This window comes from Lepidochelys kempii, chromosome 10, assembly GCF_965140285.1.
Source record: "Lepidochelys kempii isolate rLepKem1 chromosome 10, rLepKem1.hap1, whole genome shotgun sequence".
NCBI lineage: Eukaryota > Metazoa > Chordata > Testudines > Cheloniidae > Lepidochelys > Lepidochelys kempii.
In genome coordinates, this window is record NC_136389.1 from 69,639,328 (window position 1) to 69,663,741 (window position 24,414).

Below are 24,414 nucleotides of genomic sequence, written 5' to 3' on the forward strand. Positions count from 1 at the left end.
GTGGCAGAGGGAAATGGAATCACCAGAAAAATACATAACTTCAAATTTCTGTTTGGCTTAGTGTTGTGGCATGACATACTGTTTGAAATAAATGTTGTAAGCAAGAGACTCCAAGGTGTTGACCTTGATATATCTGAAGCAATGGAACAACCGGACAAAGCAAAGTCATACCTACAGTCTTACTGGTCAGATGAGGGATTTCAAAACGTTCTGAAGAGTGCACTGAAGTTGGTAGAGGAACTTCACACTGAAGCTATTTTCCCACCCATTCAAGAATACAAGAGTCACCTAAGACTAAGACATTTTGATTATGAGGCACGGGATAATCCCATAAGAGACCCCAAACAACAATTCAAAGTTGAATTCTTTAACCAGGTGCTAGATTGTGCAATACAGTCAGTTGAATAATGTTTCATGCAGCTCAAGGAACACAGCAGTATATTTGGGATGTTGTATGATATTCCAAAACTCCTCACTATACCTGAAGAAGACCTACACCAGCAATGCAGGCCACTAGAGACAGTGTTGACACATGATGACATGCGTGATATTGATGCGAATGATTTAGGTGATGAACTGAAAGTACTTTCAAGATACATTTCAGCAGGATCAACTCCAAAGGCTGTTCAGGAACATATGTGCACAAATAAGATGACCACCCTCTTTCCAAATGCTTTTGTTACTCTGCGCATACTTCTAACACTTCCTGTAACAGTTGCCAGTGGAGAATGCAGCTTCACCAAGCTGAAGTTAATAAAAACATACCTACTCTCCACAATGACACAGGAGAGGCTGGTCGGCCTTGCAACCATCTCAATAGAGCATGAGCTGGCCTAGATTGTGGACCTTCAGCAGGAAGCAGGTCAAATCTTTGCAACCAAGAAGGCATGGAAAGCACCACTTTGATTATTCAAACAGATAAAAATGCCAGTATTTACTATGCAGACAAGAAAAGTTACAATTGCTGTTCAGGCGTTTGAAAGTTAAGTGTTACTTAAAATTTTGGAACAAGGCATTTTAAGTTGTTAGTTCTCCTTTATTGGGGTAGGTAGCAGAGCAGTACCATGAGAGGAGTAGAACAGGAAGAAGGCAGAATTGAGATCTTTCAAAGTTTTGGCCCAAGCGAGGGGGCATGGGGGCATCATTTGAGCTCCCCACCTCAGGTGCCAAAATGTTGTGGGCCAGCCCTGGGCTGGGGGAAGTGAAGGAGACTTTAAAGCCAGAAGAGACCATCATGGTCATCCAGTCTGACCCCCTGCACAGTGTAGGCTACAGAACCTCTCACTCACCCACTCATGCAACAGGCCCATAACCTCTGCTGAATTATTAAAGTCCTCAGATCTTGATTTACAGATTTCAAATCAGAGTAAACGGTGGAGTTTCTGTAGTTCAAAGTAACAAGTGACCAGTGCCCCACACTGCAGAGGAAGGTGAAACCCCTGCAGGGTGCCTGCCAATCTACCTTCCCAACTCTAAATATATTCTCTCACTATTATTTTAACCTTTTTCACAATTTTTCACTAGGAAGTCTTTGGTTAGTCACCTTGGTGCATGTAAGCAATTGCAGCACTATAGGACTAATCAATGTTTTTCTATTACACAGCATCTTGGTCAGGATAGCGTGTTGTAGAACTTGCAGCTTGAACAATAGCTACCTGCAATAACAATAAGTCATTATGAGTGACAGACAAACCTCTAAAGGTCTGGCATTCCTCTTTGGCTCAGAGTAGAAACCAAAGCTTATCTGTGTTAATTCATTGCTCTTCTTCTGGAAATTAGGCTGGAGGCCTTATGAGATTAGGTTTCCTTGTGACATTTCTGGTACTCTCTGGTTTGCTCCGGGACGGAAATAGTATGAGAACAGTGTTTCTGATTCTTGCAGTAAGGTGCCTGCTTATTTGGGAGAAAGTATTGATTAGCACAAAAGACAGAGAGGCAAGAGATTTGGGTTTGAGTCTCAGGTCTGAAACTGACTCTTGCCGTGACCTTGTGCATGACATAGGGCAAAATATAATTTCTATTCTGTATGGCTGCAGACTAACCTGATTAGGATGTATGAAATAGACTTCTGGTCTTATCCGTTTGACCACCAAGGCATATATCACAATTTGCAAGCAAATGCTAGCACTTCTAATCAATAATGAGATCTGCATGACATAAATTTTTACCATAGTCATCCTTGATCATCACAGGTCTCGTTCCCTTTAATACTTGGGCTGATTTCTCGTCTCTCTCCTTCAGAATTTTGGTGAGTATTTGGTGAGAATTGAGTTACATGGAGACCTCCCACAGCCAGAATGTACTTAGAGAATCAATATTAAAATGAACGTTGCATTTTTGCATTGAAGAAATTAAAGGAGGCAAATAGGAAGCAAAAGTGATTTTGTTTTAATATATTTGTTTTAAAAGATTTTTTAACTTTTCCAAAGCTCACATTGATTTCCATTGAGGTTTGGATGTTAATTCAGGCTGGCTGTTATCAAGACCTATTCAGTTGTCCTGTGTCACTGCATTTCACATTCTATATTCAAGAGTACCTTGGCTCTTCACTGCCAGGTTCCCAAAGGAAAATATGGGCTTGTATAAGGCTCTTACGAAAGTAGGTGCAAGTTTCCCAAAAGTACTGGAGTTGATTCACAGGAAAAGGTCCAATTTTTTCTTTATTGTTTTGTTGTTACAAGGAGATGAATTACCCATGGCATAACGGCAGAACAAAAATAGATTGCCTTTGTAATATACTACACAAAGGACTGGATACATACTTCATATGCCTTCACCCCCACCCCCCCAACAGTTCTTTGACAAATGAAAATATATCTAGCTGGATTTCCCTCCCCACTCCCAAACTGAAAGGGTCCATCCTTCTACAGCATGACTTTTAAAGGTCATGCATATTTTGTAGCTTTGCACGTGTCTGAATCCCAAATCACATTACTGCTGAGATGCTGCTACTGGAGATATGCAGAACAATTCAGTGCTGTTTTGAACACTCAGCTACCTGCTGTGCTTGCTGCTTCCCGAGTCCTCTCATGTGGGGGATACTTTCCATTTCATGTCTCTGTTAATGAGAACAGTTGGTTGTGATAGGGCAATTGGTCTGTTGGACAGGAGCCGCCGGTATTGCTTTCTGTTATATTGGTAGTTGCGGGGCTGCATTTTTCAGTCTTACGGTATAGGGCAACTCACAGCAGCACTACACTGAGAAAGCACCTCTTCCTGCTCAGGACTGAAGTAGGACAAAGCATTAAGAAAATGTCTTGTTCCATAGGTAATAAAACAATTGTTCAACTCTCAGCATTGAAAACAGAGACTAATCACTGTGGGAAGGGAACAGTTTCTTCCTCTGGAATGAGATAAAAAGATGCCATGTCTACTGAAAGTGGGGGGAGGGGAATATCCCTTTTTTGTTAGATCTGTGAAAAGCACCCAAAAAAATGTGTGTTGCCAAACACGCGTAGTTTCACTGTGGTGAAAGGCCATTTCTTTTTAGCAAGAAGGAATGTTGCTTTGCCCTTAAGCAAAACCCCCCTCTATTTTTTTGCCAGTTCACAAAGCTGGCATTGCTGGGGAAAAGGAACTCGAGAAGGGCTGAAAGGGAAACAATTCGTCCTCCCCATTTTTCATTGCAGAGTCTACATTTTCTCACCTAGTCTAAAAGGCCTCATTTCGCAAAACCTCTGTAACCGATGGCAAGTCTACCCTGAATTCTACTTTCCATTTCAAGAAGAGAATGTGAATGTTACCAATGTAAACATGAATGTGTCAGCAGGAAATTCTGCACCAGCCCCAATTTCACCCACTTTTGACACTTAGTTAAATTGTCTTTAACCTATCAATTTATGCAGCAAACATTGGTGAACATTTGTTAAGGCCTTGATCCTGCTAATGCATAAATGAGTAGTCCCACAGAATTCAATGGGACTACTCACCTGTGTAAAGTGATGTATGTTTGTATTTGAAGGATCAGGACCTTAGATTGGAACTAAGCTTCTGGGGGCAGGGACAGTCTTATGTTATGTTTGCGGAATGCCCAGCACACTGGACCTGCGGTCCTGATTGTGGCCTGAGAGGGCTAAGGTAATGGAAATGCTCTAGAATAATAGTGATGGGGAAGATGGGTGGTTAGGCACCAAGCTCTCTGTAGCTGATATGTGTACTCTGTGGATCAGATGAGTCCAACATTTGTGGCTATTCCCATAATCTCAGTGAATTTCAATAGTTGTGCAAAACAGAATAGTCAAAGATTTCTACTATAGTCACATCTGGTTTCATCCAAATCATGGACCGAATCCTAAACTCCATATTCACGGTAAGGACTGTGTAAAAATGAAGTAAAGATTTGGCCCCATGATGAAAATTAATTTAAAATACCCTTGTAGATATCACCCAGTCACTAACAAAAACCTATTTTCAAATGAAAAGAAGTACTTGTGGCACCTTAGAGACTAACAAATTTATTTGAGCATAAGCCTTCGTGAGCTACAGCTCACTTCATCAGATGCATGCAGTGGAAAATACAGTGGGGAGATTTATATACACAGAGAACATGAAACAATGGGTGTTACCATACACACTGTAAGGAGAGTGATCAGGAGAGTGATCAGGTAAAGTGAGCTATTACTTTTGTAGTGATAATCAAGGATAGCTCACCTTACCTGATCACTCTCCTTACAGTGTGTATAGTAACACCCATTGTTTCATGTTCTCTGTGTATATAAATCTCCCCACTGTATTTTCCACTGAATGCATCCGATGAAGTGAGCTGTAGCTCACAAAAGCTTATGCTCAAATAAATTTGTTAGTCTCTAAGGTGTCACAAGTCCTCCTTTTTCTTTTTGCGGATACAGATTAACATGGCTGCTAGTCTGAAATCTATTTTCAAATGGTTATAGTTTAACTCTTCCAGATCTTCAAATGCATTGCAGACAAACTCAAGAAGGATTAGACAGGTCTGACTGTATTTCATAGAATCATAGAATATCAGGGTTGGAAGGGACCTCAGGAGGTCATCTAGTCCAACCCCCTGCTCAAAGCAGGACCAATCCCCAATTAAATCATCCCAGCCAGAGCTTTGTCAAGCCTGACCTTAAAAACTTCTAAGGAAGGAGATTCTACCACCTCCCTAGGTAACGCATGCCAGTGTTTCACCACCCTCCTAGTGAAAAAGTTTTTCCTAATATCCAACCTAAACCTCCCCCACTGCAACTTGAGACCATTACTCCTTGTCCTGTCATCTTCTACCACTGAGAATAGTCTAGAACCATCCTCTTTGGAACCACCTCTCAGGTAGTTGAAAGCAGCTATCAAATCCCCCCTCATTCTTCTCTTCTGCAGACTAAACAATCCCAGTTTCCTCAGCCTCTTCTCATAAGTCATGTGTTCCAGGCCCCTAATCATTTTTGTTGCCCTTCGCTGGACTCTCTCCAATGTTTCCACATCCTTCTTGTAGTGTGGGGCCCAAAACTGGACACAGTACTCCAGATGAGGCCTCACCAATGTCGAACAGAGGGGAACAATCACGTCCCTCGATCTGCTGGAAATGCCCCTACTTATACATCCCAAAATGCCATTGGCCTTCTTGGCAACAAGGGCACACTGTTGACTCATATCCAGCTTCTCGTCCACTGTCACCCCAGGTCCTTTTCCGCAGAACTGCTGCCTAGCCATTCGGTCCCTAGTCTGTAGCGGTGCATTGGATTCTTCCGTCCTAAATGCAGGACCCTGCCCTTATCCTTGTTGAACCTCATCAGATTTCTTTTGGCCCAATCCTCCAATTTGTATATTTCCAAAACATTGTCTGTGAATCAAACTTCATTTACACACGCTGCCAGTAAGCCTAGCTACTTTGCTGCTACCCTGTTCATAGTTTGCAATTTGAGTTTACAATTACATGCAAGGCAAACCTATCAAGCAGTGAATTACAAAGCTGCTCTCAGGAACATAATATTTATATTCAGTGCAGATAGGTGGCAAAATGTAAATAGCCAGTTTAGCACCACTGCAGGAGCTTATTGATGATGCTATTTGCATGTCCTTTATATTGAAAAATTGCACACCTTTTGAAGTCACAGACCCTTGAGGAATGGACTGACCCGGCTCTTGGGGTGAGCACTGCCAGAATTGGGGTTGCGGCGGGTGGAATACAGATGGCAGTCTCAGTTTGCAAGCTTACTTTTCTGCCCCGCAGCCTGCTGGGAAGGATTGATTACTCTGCTTAGAAAGCAGAATCAGCAGATGTTATTGATGTGGGACCAGCATTATGCACAGCACATGCTGTTGATCTGAAGAAATACCACATATGGCATCATATTTTAAATCCACCCTGCCAAATATTTTTAAACGAACCTGCCATTTCTATTTGAATTGATCCAATTTTTCTAATATCTCTTTTTGGTGTCTAGGTTACTGTTGTGATAAAGAGCGAGACACATTAAGCCTTTGTCTTTGGCTCAGTAGCACCTTGTGAATCAATTGCCTAATGCAAGGAAATGATTTCCCGAAATCCTGTTATGGTGGGAGGGAACTTTGCTTTGTTTTTGTTTGGATTTTGTTTTCACTCTATTCTTACTGCTCTATTTAACACCAAAATAACAAGGCTGCTGGGCTGGCTACCAAGTCCCCAGATGGCCATATGGAGAACTTTGTGCTATATTTATGTGATGGCTGTATCATAAAAATGGATAAGCAAATGATTTAAGTGCAGAGCTGGGTTTGAACTAAACCTCAAGACCTGGTCACTGTGTGGAAGTGGCTGCAGGGGAAGCGTTCACGTTTAATATCCAAAAGAGGATCCAGATCCATATTTCCAGCTTGTGTGTGTGTGTGTGTGTGAGTGAGTGTGAGAGAGAGAGAGAGAGAGAAAGAGTGTAATCCCATAGAACCAAAGTAAAATCTGGAGCTGAATTTTGCAGGTGCCCCTTCCTCTTAAAGAGGCTAATCTGGAACACCAAACTTTGGAGGGTTTAAAATCCTGCCCTGGATCTGAATTTCCCAGCATGGCTCCATCTCTGTTTCTAATGCACATTGACACCATACAAATAGAAAGCAGGATTTTGGCTTAGTCAAGTGCTTTGCCATGTATTTTCAGGGCAAGAGTTTGCACTTATAGAGGATCTCAGAGCATTTGACCTAATTGAGTGTCTGATCCTATTCCCATTGGGGTCAAAGGCAAAACTCCCATTGGCTTCATTGGCAGCAGGATCCAGCCCTCAGCCTCACAACAACTCTGTGAGATAGGTATTGTCACCCCCACTATATACATAGCTAGAATGAGGCCCAAAGAAGTCAGTTGACTTGCCCAAGGTCACATAGCATACAAGTGGCAGAGTCAGGACTGGAAGCCAGACTTCCTGATGCCCTCCTCTAGCCCCCTCTCTAAAACTAAGCACTCTTCAACAGTTTCACAGAACCTGGCTTCCTCCACACCCTAAGCTGGCCGGATCTGTCTGAACTATGTTTGCTGTATGTGCCCTGGGAGCACAGGGATTCCCATTCTGCCTGGTCCTTGTGCAGGCTGTGTGTGATGGGAGAGGGAGCCCTTTATGCCCTCCCTTCACTGTTCACTCAAATCAGGGCCAGGTAGAATCTGACTTTGTGCATTTAGTTGCATTTTGTCCCAGCATGGAACCACCAAGCACAATGCAATTAACAGAGAGAAAGGATGATCTTGTGGACTCAGGAGACTCAGGAAATCTGGGATTTTAACTGCCAAGTGCTGCCACAGCCACCCTGAGTGACCTTGGGAAAGACACATAATCTCTCTGGGCCTTAGGTCCTTGTGTGCACAAGGGACTGATAAAACTCCTTTTTCCCCACCCTTTCTCTGACTTGTCTATTTAGACTGTAAGCTCTGTGGGTTTGGGACTCTTTCTTCCTATCTATGTACTGCAGCTAGTGCAGTGGGGCCAGGATCTTGGCCTAGAGCTATCGTAATAAAAATAGCAAATACTAAGAATGAGAGATTCAGTCTAATTTTCACAGGTCTAAAATATGCAACCACGTCTGTGCTATGTGTCTATAGCTATAACTGCAGAGCATACAGATCATCTGTTTTCATTGTTGTAACATTTTTAAGGATGGTTGGTGGATTTTTCCCTCTTTGCTTTTACAGTATTCAAATAAAGTACTGTATAAAAGAGCGGATAATGGAAATCCACCTGCTGCTATTACTTTGGTGGCAGCCTGTCTGGAATACAGCACTCAGTTCAGGCCACTTCATTACCAGGAAGAGCTAGACAAATTGGAGACAACTCAAAGAGCAGTTAAAATGATTAGGGGCTAAAAGGATTGATACATGAGAAAAGACTATGAACTAAATATATATAGCTTGGATGAACAATGACTAGGAGCACGGTAATCATGTTCAGATCTAGGAAATATCAGGACAAAAGCTCTGTTAAACTGTGAAATAGTCTCCCCAGGAGAGTGGGGGAAAGTGTCATCACTGGGAATAGTTGAAACAAGATGTTTGAAAATGACATACAGTATAGTTATTTAGTTTATATTTGGCTTCTCGCTAACAAAAAAGGAAAAGGGAATGCCTCTCCTATAAGCTAAGTATTTCTTACAAAAAACAAAATAATAATGGCAAATAATAAAAATATTGTAGGGAAGGACCCTGTGATGGACAAAGTGGCCTATCATAATAGGCCTTGTTCCTTTCATTTTTCTAATCCCTGTGATTCTCTGAATCTATCACCATGGAAGGAACTTCTGATATGAAAGCTAAGTAGCCTTGCTTTTCAGTACATGTTACAGAACATATGACAAAATCTAAAGCATTTTTACCAAATTGGACAGTACTTTATTGTTGGTAGAGCTTAGTCTGTCTATAGACCTTGATCTGAGGGTTTGTCTTTTTGGAATGAGTCCCTGTTTGCGTTACCCAGTGTTTTCATAGTTTTATAGGTTCCAAGGTCAAAAGAGATCATTGTGATCATCTAGTCTGACCTCCTGTCTAACCCAGGCCAGAGAACTTCCCCCAAAATAATCCCTAGAACATATGCTTTAGAAAAATATCCAATCATAGAATCATAGACTATTAGGGTTGGAAGAGATCTCAGGAGGTCATCTAGTCCAACCCTCTGCTCAAAGCAGGACAAACCACAACTAAATCTAGTCCAACCCTCTGCTCAAAGCAGGACCAACCCCAACTTTGTCAAGCCGGGCCTCAAAAACCTCTAAGGATGGAGATTCCACCACCTCCCTAGGTAACCCATTCCGGTGCTACACCACCCTCCTAGTAAAATAGTTTTTCCTAAATCTTGATTTCAAAATTGTCATTGATGAAGAATCCATCACGACTCTTGGTAAATTGTTCTAATGGTTAATTATTCTTACCATTAAAAATTTACACCTTATTTCCATTCTGAATTTGTCTAGCTTCAACTTCCAGCCATTGTATCATATTATACCTTTCTCTGCTAGACTGAAGAGCCCATTATTACATATTTGTCCTGCATGTAGATACATATAGACTGCAATCAAATCACTCTTAACCTTCTCTGTGTTAAACTTTGATAAACTCTTTGAGTTTATCACTATAAGGCATGTTTTCCAATCCTTTAATCATTCTCATGGCTCTTCTCCAAACCCTCTCAAATTTATCAACATCTTTCTTCAATTGTGGACACCAGAACTGGAAACAGTATTCCAGCAGGGCCAAATACTGAGGTAAAATAACCTCTCTACTCCTACTCCAGATTCGCCTGTTTATGCATCCCAGGATCACATTACAGGAGTTCTTTTGGCCACAGCATCACACTGGGAGCTCATGTTCAGCTGATTATCCACCACGACCCCCAGTTTTTTTTCAGAATCACTGCTTCCAAGGATAGACTCCCCCACTCCATCCTATAAGCATGGCTTATATTCTTTGTTCCTAGACGTATACATTTATTTTTACCAGTATTAAAACATATATTGTGTGCTTATGCACAGTTTACCAAATGATCCAGATCACTCTGAATCAGTGACCTGTCCTCTTCATTATTTACCATTCCCCCACTTTTGTGTCATCTGAAAACTTTATCAGTGATGATTTTATGTTTTCTTCCAGGTCTTTGATAAAAATAAATAGTATAGGTCCAAGACCTGATCCATGCAGGAAACACAGCGGCTCGATGATGATTCCCAGTTTACAAATGCATTTTAAGACCTATCCACGAGCCAGATTTTAATCCATTTAATGTGTGCCATGTTCATTGTATATCATTATAGTTTTTTTCATCAAAATGTTGTGTGGTACCAAGTCAAAAGCTTTACAGAAGTCGAAGTATATTACATCAACACTATATCCTTTAACAACCAGACTTGGAATTCCATCAAAAAGGATATCCAATTAGATCCAATGACAGGATCTATTTTCTATAAAACCATGTTGATTTGCTTTAATTACACTACCCTCCACCAATTATTTGTTAACTGAGTTCTGTATCAGCTGCTTCATTATCTTGTCTGGGATCAATGGCCAGCTGACAGGCCTATAATTACCCGGATCATCCCGTTTATCCTTTTAAAAAATTGGCACAACATTAGCTTTCTTCCAGTCTACTGGAACTTCCCCAGTGTGCCAAGACTTATTGAAAATCAGCATTAATGACACAGCAAGTTCCTCAGCCAGCTCTTTTTAAACTCTTGACTGCAAGTTATCTGGACCTGCTGTCTACTGTGAACTGAGATGACACAGGGGTTGGGACCATGCAACTATGTTTGATCTCTGGCTCTGAGAGCCTTAGAAAAAAAATAAGTACAAAGAAGTGCAAGGATGGAGTGAACCTCCTGGTTCTTCCCGAAACCAAACCCTTGTCTCTGGTCAGCTGAGCTCAACTTTTCAGAAGATACAACAATAGGCAATAAGTGTATGTCCATCCCTGGTATCAGTTAGTCAATCAGGCAGATCTGAGACTGATCAACTGAATAAGACAGACTTGTTGGGAAAACACTGCTGTCCAGAGAGGAAGTGCAGAGCAGAACTGGTCAGAATTTGCCAATTCAGCAAAATTGAAATATTTTGCAGAGAAGGCCTGATGCGGCCAAAGTTCCAGTGGAACCCGGTCATCAGTTCAATCTGTGTGGTTTGCTGCCAGCTCACCTGCCTGTCTCCTTGACAGCCAGCCATGAGGATTGTCCTGGAGTCCAGGCTCTATTCTCTTTCATTGAGAATTTCTTTTTTTTTTTTTTTTAAATTAATTCCTAATCTGAATGGAACCAAATATTGAAATTCTCCATAAAACAGAATTACCTTTTTCCACCCAGTCCTACTGCAGAGCCTTGGAAGAGGTGTCTGGTGGGGAAAGGGATTGGAACCATGTCTGGAAAATCTCAAATCAGCCCAACTTTCTGTGTGGTTTAAAGTGACAACACAAGCTGTGCGGAAAATAGCAGGTATCAGGAAAATGGCTTAGGTCTGCATGGTCCAAATAATTATTATTGTTATTACTACAAATATTGCCATAGTGCTTGGGAACCCTAGTCATGGACAATTGTGCTAGGCGCTGTACAAACAGATTGTCCAGACAACTCACGTATGCATCTAATGTGCTACATGAAGAAAAGCTACGTAATTTAAATCAGTAGGTTGGCTAAGGCAGCAGTTGTTTAACTTAAATCCTAATAATGCAGGGACTTTGAAAACAATGCCTGTAAGAAAGTGAAGGTAGCAAGGAAGATAAAGTGATATAAATGAATGTGCCATTAAAGAACCAGAGAGCTAATTTTTTAATGTCATTAAAAAAACCCACACTCACACCCACAACAAAAGCCTCATTTAAAAAAATATGTTAAACCAATTTAACACATTTCTGCGCACTTCTGAAGTATGTTAGAGGGCTTATTTTATCTACTCCTATCACTGTTAAGAGCTAATCAGAACATATTAATGCACCCACATTATGAAAATCTCTTTTCCATTCCAATAAAACAGTGAAATGAACTTAAAGATTTTACATACTTTGGTTACCGTGGATGATCTATTTGTTGTCCAAGTTGAAGATACAGCTAAAGGAGGGAATGTTGCAAAGGAATGCTGAGGCCACAACGGTATAGACCCTGATTCATAAGTATTTAAGCTTGTGCTTACTAGGCAGTCAATGTGAAGCAAGTGCTTAAATGCTGTCCTGAATGGGGATGCTTTCCTGAATCAACACCATAATCAGTGAAATACTACTAAAAAATCCCCCCACAAAACAACAGCTATGTCTCCTAAGAGGAAAAATACCTGGCCGATAACATCAATTGTATCATCTAGCATCACTACACCAGATCAGGTCAATGAGAACAAATACAACACATGTTCAAGGTGGGTGAAATTCACTCCCAAACAACAGTCCATACACTACCGCTCAAGCCCTCAAAATGAAAATGGTAAAAGCCTTGTGCAGGCTGTACATAGGAGTGTACACATAGCCTGAACCTAGCATTGCATATTCTATTTGCATACAGATTCTACCCTGGAGGGGTTGTTTTGTTATTTTTTTGCAAAACTCTTTGTGATGTCAGTGGGAATTCCGTGCATAGTTCAAGGGCAGTACCCAACATATTCAGGGAATCAAAACTTGCTGAACACACTAACAGACGCAGGAGCCTGGGTTTTGTGGTTGTTTACTCTTCTTGCTTAAAGAGAATTAGAAATCAAAACAGCTTTAATTCTCTTTCTGATGCAACAATTTAGGGAGAAAATGTAGAGGGGCTGGGCATGAGAGACTGTAGAGCAGTAGTAGGCAACCTGTGGCCCATGGGCTGCACGCAGCCCATCAGGGTAATCCGCTGGTGGGCCGCCAGACAGTTTGTTTACATTTGCACAGCCACCCGCAGCTCCCAGTGGCCATGGTTCACCATTCCCGGCCAATGGAAGGTGAGGGAAGTGGCAGCCAGCATGTCCCTGCAGCCCGTACCACTTTCCTCAGCTCCCATTGGCTGGGAACGGCAAACCGTGGCCACCGGGAGCTGCGGACCACTGTGCAAATGTAAACAAACTTTCTGGCGGCCCACAAGCAGATTACCCTGATGGGCTGCGTGCAAGGCCACAGGTTGCCCACCACTGCTGTAGAAGGTTATTATGGCTCTGGAGGAGTGGGAAAGTGTGAAAAAATAGATTAGAAAAGCAGAAGGATATAATCACTGTGCAAAATGTGGAGGATCTGAGGAGACATCTGATGCCTACAGAGAAAAAATGAGCGTGTGATAAGATTTTATCTCTAACAGCAGAGTTTGGAAATTCAGTCCCTTTTTCATAACATCAAATAAGTCAGGGTGTCTTCCCCGCACCCTTCCCCATAACAAAAAGCACAGGTCAAAAAGGTCAGCAGATGTATGGCTAGTTTTAAATCAATGAAGTCTCACCTGGAAGGCTGAGTTTTGAATGTCTCCAGGTTGGGGGGAAAGGTGTAAATTATTCTGATACAGTGGTTGTAAATAGCGAAGAGATCTCAGCCCAATTTCTAATGTGTTGCATGCCATAAAGTCTGATAAATTCAGCAGTCTCAGTGATGGGGATTTAGGCAATAGAGAAACAAAGCTGTAGAGCTGTATAGCAAGATGCTTAATGGACATTTCTCACCCGCACCCATTGCAACCCCTCACTGAAGCAATTTTGAGATTTAATTACATTTAGTCACCTGTGTTTTGCAGTTTAATATAAATGGCTTTGTACAATATTGTGGAGTGCTGGGAGAGCTTACATTAGCCTGTAGGGTTTTAGCATGGAGTTCTCCTGACTAACACAGTTTAAAGTTGTCAGGCTAGATCATTCATCTAGGAAGAGATCAAACTTATACCAGTTTTAAAGATTTGCAGTGACAGCTCTTTGGACTTATGCCTCTTCGAAAGAGCAAGTGGATGCAACAACAATAACAGTACAGTGAACCACAGCCGCCTCCTTCCTACACTGGTATAACATGGGTTGAATTCCATTGAAGTCAGTGGAGTTACTCAGCATAGGTGGGAGCTGATTCAAGGCCAGAGATCTGAAACTCACTAGATTTGGAGGCAATCCCCGCCCCAAACATTAACATAAATATCTAGGCAGCCCCAGTTCTGCCCTTTGTTGTCTTTCTGTATTCTGTGGATGTAAAACATGACTAATAAGATTAAGCTTTTTATATGTAAAACATAAATATGACTTTTCAATATAAAACATAAATGTGGCTGATTTTGAAAAAAAGCTTTCATTAACTGGCTCTCAACTTTGGAAAAAATATCGACACGCTACCTGTGCTGACAGAAGCATGCTGTATTGCAGAATCAATGCCCGCTTTGCCTGCTTCTGGAAATTTTAGTAACCAAGCTCATTTTGGAAACCAAACTCATCAAAATGCTGCTTGGTGTGACCTTAGCACAGGACAATTAAGTAGCTGTAGCACGGGTTGGTGTTATCACTAATATTTAGGGGCAGATTTGGATCCCCTCACTCACACTGAAATCAGTGAGTGTACTTGTGGAGGCAGGGGCCGTTAACACGTGTAAGGGAATCACAATCCAGTCGCTAAGCAGTTAATCCAACCTGTGCTGTCAGCCATCTTCCGATTATCTACAGTATTTTATTTGAAAATAAAAGGGATATGGTGCCTGGAGAAAGTACAAAGCTTTTAAAGGAAATGTTACTCTGAAAAAGCATGTGTCAATTATCAAAAACGTATGAAATCATAGCAAACAAGGCTTCGGAATCACTTACAACCATTTTCTTTCCTATTTTCTTCTCCTTCGGCCACATGCTATCTTTATTCAATCAGGGAATTGACAAATGATTGATGGTCTCCGTTCTTTGAAAGCCACCTATACAATGCTGGATAAACCAGTCCCAGCAACAAACAAAAAAAGGCAACAGGAATATGAGCTCAGATAGTGTGTGTGTGCGTGCACTGATTGTGCAGGTGCAGCTGAAATGATTTGGGAACCTGCGAACATCACAGGTAGTCAACACGGCAGTGGAGCAAAACCTGGGGGGCACTGTAAACTAGACATGGGGGACCTGCTCTCTGTTGCTCCAAACCTTGTGTCACCATTTAAACCAGTGCAGAGGGGGTATAACATGCTATCATTCTGATTTTATACCCACTTGGCACTGGTGCAAAGGAGTTCATAACTTGGTCAAGAGTGGTGAAGAATTGGGCCCAGAATACAAGTTTAACTTTCCTCAGGAAAATAAATTACAAGATAATTGTGCCTACTGTATTCTGCTCTGGTGATACTTTGCTTACTTAATGCATTTCTAATGCACTCGTATTTTATTGGCTGCTGCTTGCTGTCTGTACATGGTGGTGGCTTGTTGCCAGTGCATTGGATTTCAGCAGCAGAAGTTGTCAGTTCAAAGCTTACTTGATATTGTTCTTTGCTCTGGAGAACTTTTTTTTTTCAGTTGTCACAAGGCTTCTCTGTGCTCTTATCACTGTTCCATCAGTGCCGAGAAGATTGATTTTTACACATTCTAAAATGTGCTACATTTAACAAAAAAGGTGTATGTCACTAAGGAAAGAAATACAGTAGGTGGTGTGGAATAGTGTCCCACCGTTCATGTGGGTGAGTACATAAAACTGCCACATGTATTACACCCATGTTCCTCGCTATCCTTTGGCTACTATTTGTTTCTGGGCGCAATTAAAGGTGCTGGCTATAGAGACTTGAACAGACTGGGTCTGGGACATCATAATCTGAAAAACCTCCTCTGTTCTTCTCTCTCTCCATAGCAGCAAGGTCACCTGGATTTGTGAGGTCTCTGATTCCAGAGAGAATTTTCTTGGGCCAGTGGCAGTGCATTCTGAATAAAGGGTCCTGACTTCCTTTGGCTGTTAGTTAGAGTCAGAATGTAGCAGCCTTCAGGGCAAAACAGAAGGTGCATCTGTTCAGATGAGTTTTTGGTGAAGGCAAGTCATCATTGTGCTGAAAGAGTGATGGAAACATGACTGTCTATTCTCTTCTCCACAGGTTCTTATTCTGTGCTCATCACCATATTATCTAGCACCTTCCAGGAGTGCATTAAACTTTCAGTGTAGATTATTGTGCATTATATTCATTGAGCTGTTTACAAATAATGTGAGATGTTTAGATGCTGTGGTGATGGGCATATATAAATACCTGTACAGTTAGGCAATAATCATCCCTCAGAGGCTGTGCAAAGTAAAACTGCCTTAAATCTTGAACTCAGTCTAAGCATTGATCCTTTAGATGAGGGAAAAAGACATTTTTGGGGGAGAAGTTACTGAGCGTTCAGCAAAATTCTATTGTGAGTCAGCAAAGGGTACTCAGCCTTGAGGTTTGTATACAGGGAATAGTTAGGGTCTATCCACAGCTGACACCTCCACCTGGATGGTGGTGATTTAGTGATGACCCTCAGCTGTGAGATAGAATGTATGCAGGGATTTGGGCTAGCTTTTGATCTGGCCACATAATTGTTTCCAGTTCTTCTGTTATACACCATTCAGCAAGTGCATTTTCAAGACTCTGTGGATATAGAATGCTAGCCAGCCAAAGGCATGGAAAGCTCGTGAGGGAAAATAATCCAAAAGGAACAAATGGGATACAGTGTGTATGTTTGGAAGCTGGGAATCCCCCACACTACAACCCAGGGCAGTGCCAGGAAGTGGCAGATGCACACTGCATGAGCAGAGGAAGACAAATTAAATGTTGTTGTGAAGACCGGGATGGCAGTTTCAAGTCTATGTGCATTCCTCCCAAAGGTGCCCTTGTATATTGTAGCACATCTGCTGTGCATAAAGAGAGGTATCTTTCTAGATAGCTATGGGACCTCAAGCTAAAGAGGAGCTGTAAGGCATCACAGCGAAAGTAGGGAGAATTAGGTTTACTTATAGAGAGAGTAATACCTACTGGTTACAACAGGGACCAGAGAATCAGGTTTCCTGGGTTCTTTTTCTACCTCTGTCACTGATTTGCTGGGTGACTTTGAGCAAGTCACTTGGGCCAAAATTTTCAAGCATGGCAACTAATGTTGGATGCTGTAATTTTTGAGTGTCCAGCTCGAGGCACTGAAGGCCTGATTCTCAATAGTGACTTACTGACATGGGGCCCAGATACTACAGGGATGGGCAGCAGTATAAGATAGAAGTGCTAAGCACCCCCAGCTCTCACTGAACTCAATGGGAGCTGTTGATGCTCAGCACTTCTGAAAACTAGGCCCAAGATGTCTCAAAATGGGCAACCCCAGAGAAAAAAGATCACTTTTGAAATTTTTGACCTTGTCCCCTACATGGTTGGGTGTACCCATCAAACAAACAGGGTAACACTCATTATCTTCCTACCCATAGGAATGTTTTGTGAAATATTTTCAGATCCTTGTATGACAACTCCTATAGAAATGCTAAGTCTTATTCATTATGATTATTTTATTAGCCAAGGAACTAATGAGATGGGATAATTCTAAAGGCTGGGCCTTTGTGACTTTCTCCTTATCGATGTTCAGTAATTTGTAAAGAGGAAGGACTTTGTTTTAGTGAGAGCAAGCGCTTGAATACCGTGTATCTCTCTTTTTCCTATGGAGCATATCTCCAGTTCACTGTCCTAGCAGGGATGAAGTCCTGTTAATGAAAGCGGCCAGGGAAATCACTTGAAAAGGTGACAGAGGCAGATAGTTTGAACTAATACTTTGGGGAAACTAACCTCCCCTCCCTCAAAAAACAGCAGTCCTTGTGAAAGTCTTTTCTATTTGTAGACCATGGATTCATAAAGGGCAGCTATCTAACCTCATACTGCACTCCAGATTAATCTGGAATTAATTGGATTAATTGGAGCATGGTTACCTACTCTCAGCAGCAATGTAATTTTCTGGGTGGCTGCCCATGGCCAGACCCTCACAGTTTTTCCCGATTGGTGGCAGAGTCCAGCCACCAACCGCAGGTAGCAGGGCATGACTGGTGTAAGCAATTGTTTCTGATTGGACCCCATGCTCATCTGCTTGATAACAGGGAGACCATTACGGTATAGTATAAGATAGCAATTTTCATCCAAGGATCTCAAATCACTCTACAAAGGAGGGTAGGTATCACATTACTATGTTGAAATCATTTCACAAAGCCATGAAGACTTACAACAGCTGAGGACATGGCTTGCTAGCTCTGAATCTGGACCCAGGTGTCTATCTGAAAGTGCTGGGATGGGAATGTCATGGGGGCTGGTGGACTGGAAAAGGTGAGCAGAGAGCACACAGAGAAGGAGGTGGCTACATAGTTTTTCTGAGGGGAAAGGAGGATTGAACATGGACACTATGTAGTTTCAATCCACTCCAAATGCATATCTGTACCTGAGCACTGACGGCAGCAGTCTCAGTGCGATAGTAAACAAGCAGAGAAATATAATCCATGTTACTTCTGTGTTTCAGGGGGGGATAAAGAAGAGCATGAAGAAAAGGAAGACACAGCCATGCATCACAGGATACAAGCGTATGGCTCCATTTTAGCCATCTGCTAGCTGCCATAATATGTGTGTTTGCTGATGCATTGATGGGGAACTACCCACTGTATGTTACAGTAGATTGTCTTTTGCCTTCTCTTTACTGTATTCCTTCTGTGAATATTTCAGATCATTCCCCCCAGTGCCTTAAATTCAGGTGCTGGATTACAGTCAGGGCAGGGGGTAAAGGCTACCACTCTGAAACCAAGCACAGAGAAACTCTAGTCTCTTAGCACACCTGTGTGGGAACAAGGTCAGACTGGAATCTCAGGCTACTCTCACACAGCTCTCAGGTCCCAGCCTGCATAAAACAGCACCATGATCCAAGAGAGCAAAGATTGAGCTTTAAACCAGCATTGCACAACATTGGAGGATCTGTCCCTGAATCTATAAATTGCACCAAACTGTGTTAGGAGCATTTGTGTTGATTGGAATCTTTGCCTGTCTACGTTGCTGCATGTATACATTCACCCAAATGTATTTCTTTTACATCTCAAGCCAAAAACAGCTTGATGCAATGCTTAATTTGTGGTGTGTAATGTTGTGACACATTGCAGTCTAACGATGATATAATATGCAGAGATGAGCAAAAGGAGCACTAAAATGCAAGCCCACCATGAAGTATGCAGTGCCCAGCTTGCAAGCACTTATTTTACTGCCGTTCAGATTATTTTCATACACCTTTGTATATCTCTAGCGTTATTGTTATTAAGACCCAAAGAGAGACAGTTTACTTTAGTAAAAAGAAAAGGAGGACTTGTGGCACCTTAGAGACTAACCAATTTATTTGAGCATAAGCTTTCGTGAGCTACAGCTCACTTCATCGGATGCATACTGTGGAAAATACAGAAGACGTTTTTATACACACAAACCATGAAAAAATGGGTGATTATCACTACAAAAGGTTTTCTCACCCCCCACCCCACTCTTCTGCTGGTAATAGCTTATGTAAAGTGATTACTCTCCTTACAATGTGTATGATAATCTATCAACTGCACAGTATACATCTGATGAAGTGAGCTGTAGCTCACGAAAGTTTATGCTCAAATAAATTGGTTAGTCTCTAAGGTGCCACAAGTCCTCCTTTTCTTTTTGCAAATACAGACTAACACGGCTGTTACTCTGAAACCTGTCAGTTTACTTTAGTATAAGGCAAACAACCTTTTAATAAGTGCCCGGCATGCATTTGAAATTGCATTTCCCAAAATACACCTGTCCCAACCACATTAACAATAAGGGGAAGGCATGCCAGTCACACACTCAGTTCTTTGGGGATAGGGTGACCAGATGTCCTGTTTTAAAGGGGCAGTCCCATTTTTTGAGATTTTTTCTTTTATAGGCGCCTATTACCCCCCCACCTCCTATCCTGTTTTTTCACAGTTGCTATCTGGTCACCCTATTTGGGGGTAGTTTCAGTGAATCACAGCCAGACCATGACTGACCTTTGATTGGATGCACAGGAGGCAGGGTGCAAGGAAGTTAATCTGGCTTGAGCACTCCACACAGGAGCCAGTCCTTGCTCCTTTGGTGAACACCCAGAGTGGGTGGGGAGTTTCAGGTAGGTGGACACATGGCTCCATTCTTCTGTCCATACAGCTTGCAAAAGGATGGTGAACCCTTCTAAGAACATAGCACTGGAAGGGATGTCCTGCGCCCTTGATTCCAGTCCTCCGCTATCATGGGCAACCTCATCATGTAGTCCCTTTACCACATTTACTAAGCTCCATCTTAAAATCAGTTAGGTTTCTTGCCCCGCATTACTTTATTGGAAGGCTACTCTAGAACCTCCCTCTTGGAGGTTTAGTAACCTTCTATCCCAGCCCAGATTTACCCATGGCCAATTTATACCCAGATCAGCTGGCTGCTGGGGGAAGGATTATACCTCCCCATTATTCTTATTTAATATTGACATTGAGATAGCCCTTCAAATCTGCAACCAAGTTGGGTCCTGTTGTGCTGTAGCTCGTGGAGTGGGGTGGTTTGCATCACCTCCAGCGCGGGTCCGTGCAAAATGACACACTTAGTCCCTCACTTAGTGTACAAACTTTAATACCAAGTGAAAAGCAGCTCAGGCACAGGTAAAGTCTCTAAGGAAATGCCTACCCAATAGAGCAGAATATCATTATTGCCAATTGCAAGCGTTTAAAAAATCATGAACCAGGCTACAAAAAATCAGGAGATTTTTTACAATAATGTGTTTGGGTTTCTTTTTATTTGTCTCTTGGATTTTGAGTCTTTAGGCCCCACCCGGGTCATGTTTTCAAGCTTTTCTCCTCACCCATGAAAGCTAAACACTTTGTGAAAAAAATGAAGGCAGAAACTGTCTCAAAATTGCTCAGCTTCAGGAGTTAGGGCTTGAACAAAAAACACCAAATACTGCGAAACCTGTGAGAAAATTGCAAGACTTGGCAACATAATATAGTTAGAGTCCTACCTTCTTCCTGTCTGTTCATTATTGGCATTAGAGAAATAACAATTGCTATGCAATAGTAACAAATCACATAACATTGTAAGATTTTTTTCCAAAATAGGATATTAAGAAATTATTTGGGATGCTAACTCATAGCTGCCAGGTCTGCTTGTCACACCTATCAATGGCTTACATAATTTACTTGCCCTATCATTTCTTACCACAAAAAGCCAGTGGCATTTCTTAATGTTGTTTCTTTTAGTCTTTTTTAATTGATTCAGTTCATTAATTGGATTCTCTTTGGGTTTTTCTGTAACTGTGACCACTGCTATTAAAATCTGCAATTTGCAGGAAGTTGCTAATTTAGCAGTCAGGCTATCTTTTAACACTACGGAGAATAATAAAATGTTCTTAAATCAGTATGAATTATTAAAAAGAACTGGTTCATGAAAGAGGCAGGAAGGATCTATTTTCATGAAAGGTTTGTTTAAAAAAAAAAACACTCACAAGCTTTGCAGTTTCAATGAAGGAATCTCATCTGGACTCTGCTCTTGCAGTAGGATCTATTAGCTGGACCATCTATGCTAATGCACCCTCATTCACCCAGTAGGCTTCCGCAAAAGGACAACTGCAAGACAGGACCCTAATATGTAACTACATTAAGGTTGCACATTATGCATTTGTGCAGACACCTGTTGTACTGTGATGTGCCGGAGATGTATAAATAAAGGGCAAAAATTATACCGTCTATTCCTAAACTCAGGCACTTAACTCCATAATTAGGTGCCTACCAAAATGGCCTGATTTTCAAAGGTGCTGAGAGTCATTAACTTCAGAAAAGGTAGTGAGTACTCAGCATTTCTGAAAATCAATCCACACACGTAGGAGTTCCATCCTGCACTGATTCAGCAAACTCATGGGGCTACTCTCATGCTTAAAGTTAAACAGGTGCTGAAGTGCTTTGCTGGAGCCGGGCAGCATGCTCAGCATCATGCAGGATTGAGCTCTGCATGTCTAAATACAGATTTAGGTGTCTACATTTAAATCACTGGGCCAAAGGCAGCGAATTGCTGTAATGTTTTGGTCAGATAACGATAATCTGGCAAATTTCCTACTGCTTAGATTATATTCCCAGTTTGCCAAATTGAAATTTAAGTAAAGAAAAGGTAAAATATCATTCTTTAATATTACAGTCACAGTGTATGTCCAGGCTACATTTATAGACACTTTATAAAGGCTAAATAAAGAATTAATAGATGTTTCAAGAAATGGGTGATTAAATGTTTTGGATTGGTTTAGAGTCCAACAGGTCAATAGGTTGGTCGTGATCTTGGTTTATACCATCTGCAACACCTTTAACTGAGGTGCTCCTAACACATGTTACTCATGTCTGTAAGATGCTTTTAACATCTGCTAATAACCTAGTAACTCTTTGTACACCATTTATAAATAGAACCCTAATATAACTTGTGACCATACTAGGAGAGGGTAATATGTGAGGAGCATTAGGCTGCAGGTTGCTCATTTGAAGAACATTGTGTTTCCAGAGAAGTGGAAGGAGATGTCGACCCCGATGAATCTGAACTATGAGCTAGGAGTAGAATCTGCTAGATAAACAGATTACAGAATGAAGTGCAAGAATTACAGATCTGGAAGTCGGTGGACCAACTGGGAGGTAATGCTGTTTATTTATATATTTATTTGACTATTCAGAGATTTTCTCCAGGTTTGAGTTGTATGTTTAATGTCTACCCTGCTGTTTTAAAATGAGAGCTTTTAGAGCAGGTCATCTAGTTATGCCAGGAGGGCTCCTGCTAGAGAAATCATTCTTTCATACTATCACCTTGTTACTTTACAATCAGTTCTGCTTTTAAATAGCAAAGGAGCTCCTTGGAAGATGCCAGTTCTGATTACAGCGTGAAATGTCTAACCTTGGTTTACAGCATCTAAAAGTGTGTTTCTCACAGCTTGAGACTTACATGGACTGAGACTGTGTTCAGCTAATAGGGAAAAGAGCATCACTGCCACTTCACGACATATACCGATGGCTCATACGTACAGTCAGCTTTATTAAATGCAGCAAGGGGGAACACTGCTGTAGGTTAGCTCTCACACGGAAGTTCTGAAATGAAATGACGAACTCGGAATATTACAGAAGCGCTAACACAGGTGCAGCTCGTATCCTCGGTGTCATAAGAAGTGTGTGACTGATGGCTGGTCTCCCTAGATATTTTTGATTACCGTTGATTTTGCTTGCTTCACGCACCCTTAACTTTGTCTTGCTAAAAAGTCTCTGTGTCTATGTGCTCATCTTAACCCAAAATGACACACTGAATAAAGAGAAAACATGCGTGATTCTCCTTCTCACTGTGCTGGGGTGTCCACCCCACACAGAGCCTGAAGGGGTTAAGGCGGCTATGTGGGCCAATTATCCATCTGGGCTGCACCTGGAGGAGGAGCCAGGGAGCAAGAAGAATTAATTACAGATAAAGCTCAGCTGGACAGGAACAGGAAGGGTCTGTATAAAGCCTAGTAGCTGAGAGCAGAAGAGGGCTGCAGGGAGAGAAACTGAAGTCACACTCAGGGTGAGAGAAAGTAAGATAGGAAATAGCCCAAGGCTACAGCAGTAAGGTTCAGGACTGTACAAACCATGACTGCCTGTTGTAAGGTCCTTGGGCTGGAACCCAGTATAGAGGGCAGGTCTTGGTCCCTCTACCAGCCACTGGGTAGTGGTGCCATTAAGGGGCAGTGAATGGAAAGATTCCCTGGGACAGTTGGTCCTGCGGGACTTTGATTTCCTAGAAGGCTGGGGGGCCAAGCCATGAAGTGAGAGCAGTTAAGTCCTGAGGAGAGTGCGACACAGAGAGAGTGATGGAGTGCAACCACAGGAAGGGGCGTTGGCCTGGCAGAGATAATCCCCAGATGTGGCCAGAAGGAGGCACTCCAGTGGTGAGTAGAGCTGTCAGTGACACTTGTGTACCCTGGTTTGACATCACTATAATTCCATTAATTTCAATGGCATCATTCCTTACTTACACCAGAGTAAAGAACAGAAGAATAGGGTTTAATGGGCTAAATCTTCAACTGTGCTGGAGTAGAGATCAATGTAGTTGTTGCAGGGAGACAAAGGTAGTTTTAAATGGCCTTTCCTCCCCTTGCTGTTATGGGGCTATCCAGGGGTCACACTGGTACAAGTTAGAGCAGCCTACAGGCTGCTTTAACTTGCCCTGGCTTCTAACAACCACGAGGAGCTACTATGCTGCCAATGATTTCTAGAGTGCCATGTGCTTCATTTCTGACAGGCTCTCTTGCTCCTGAGATGTACCTGGCGCAGCAGTAGGACCTGCTATGCCAGTTCTGTGCCTGCTGAAGATACCCCCTTTCGTGCTTCTTTTAGGTCCCCTGGCACTGCTCCAGCTCTACAAAGGGACATTAGCATGAGCTGGGATCTGGCCCAGAACTTCTGAACAAGTAAGTTGTGTCGCACCATCGACTGTGTTTGGGTCTATATTAATTTTACCTCATCTCTTCTCTCTGAGACTGTTTGTTTGCTTCTAAATTTGTTCAGTGAAATATGTGAACATTATCAAGTGCTTGCTTGGGAA

The 24,414-nt window shown here is 42.0% G+C and overlaps 1 long non-coding RNA gene across 2 annotated transcripts in view; it reads left to right on the forward strand.

Moving 5' to 3' along the window:
- LOC140895022 (uncharacterized) overlaps positions 1-24,414 on the forward strand; it is a 47,438-nt gene that overhangs the window by 21,379 nt on the left and 1,645 nt on the right. Inside the window, exons 2-4 of one of the 2 annotated variants that reach the window (XR_012154041.2) lie at positions 18,329-18,389; positions 22,357-22,484; positions 24,207-24,280. This is a non-coding gene — a long non-coding RNA (uncharacterized LOC140895022). Of the gene's footprint in view, positions 1-18,328; positions 18,390-21,865; positions 22,485-24,206; positions 24,281-24,414 lie in introns of those variants that run through there. The other variant, XR_012154040.2, reaches the window with a different exon arrangement.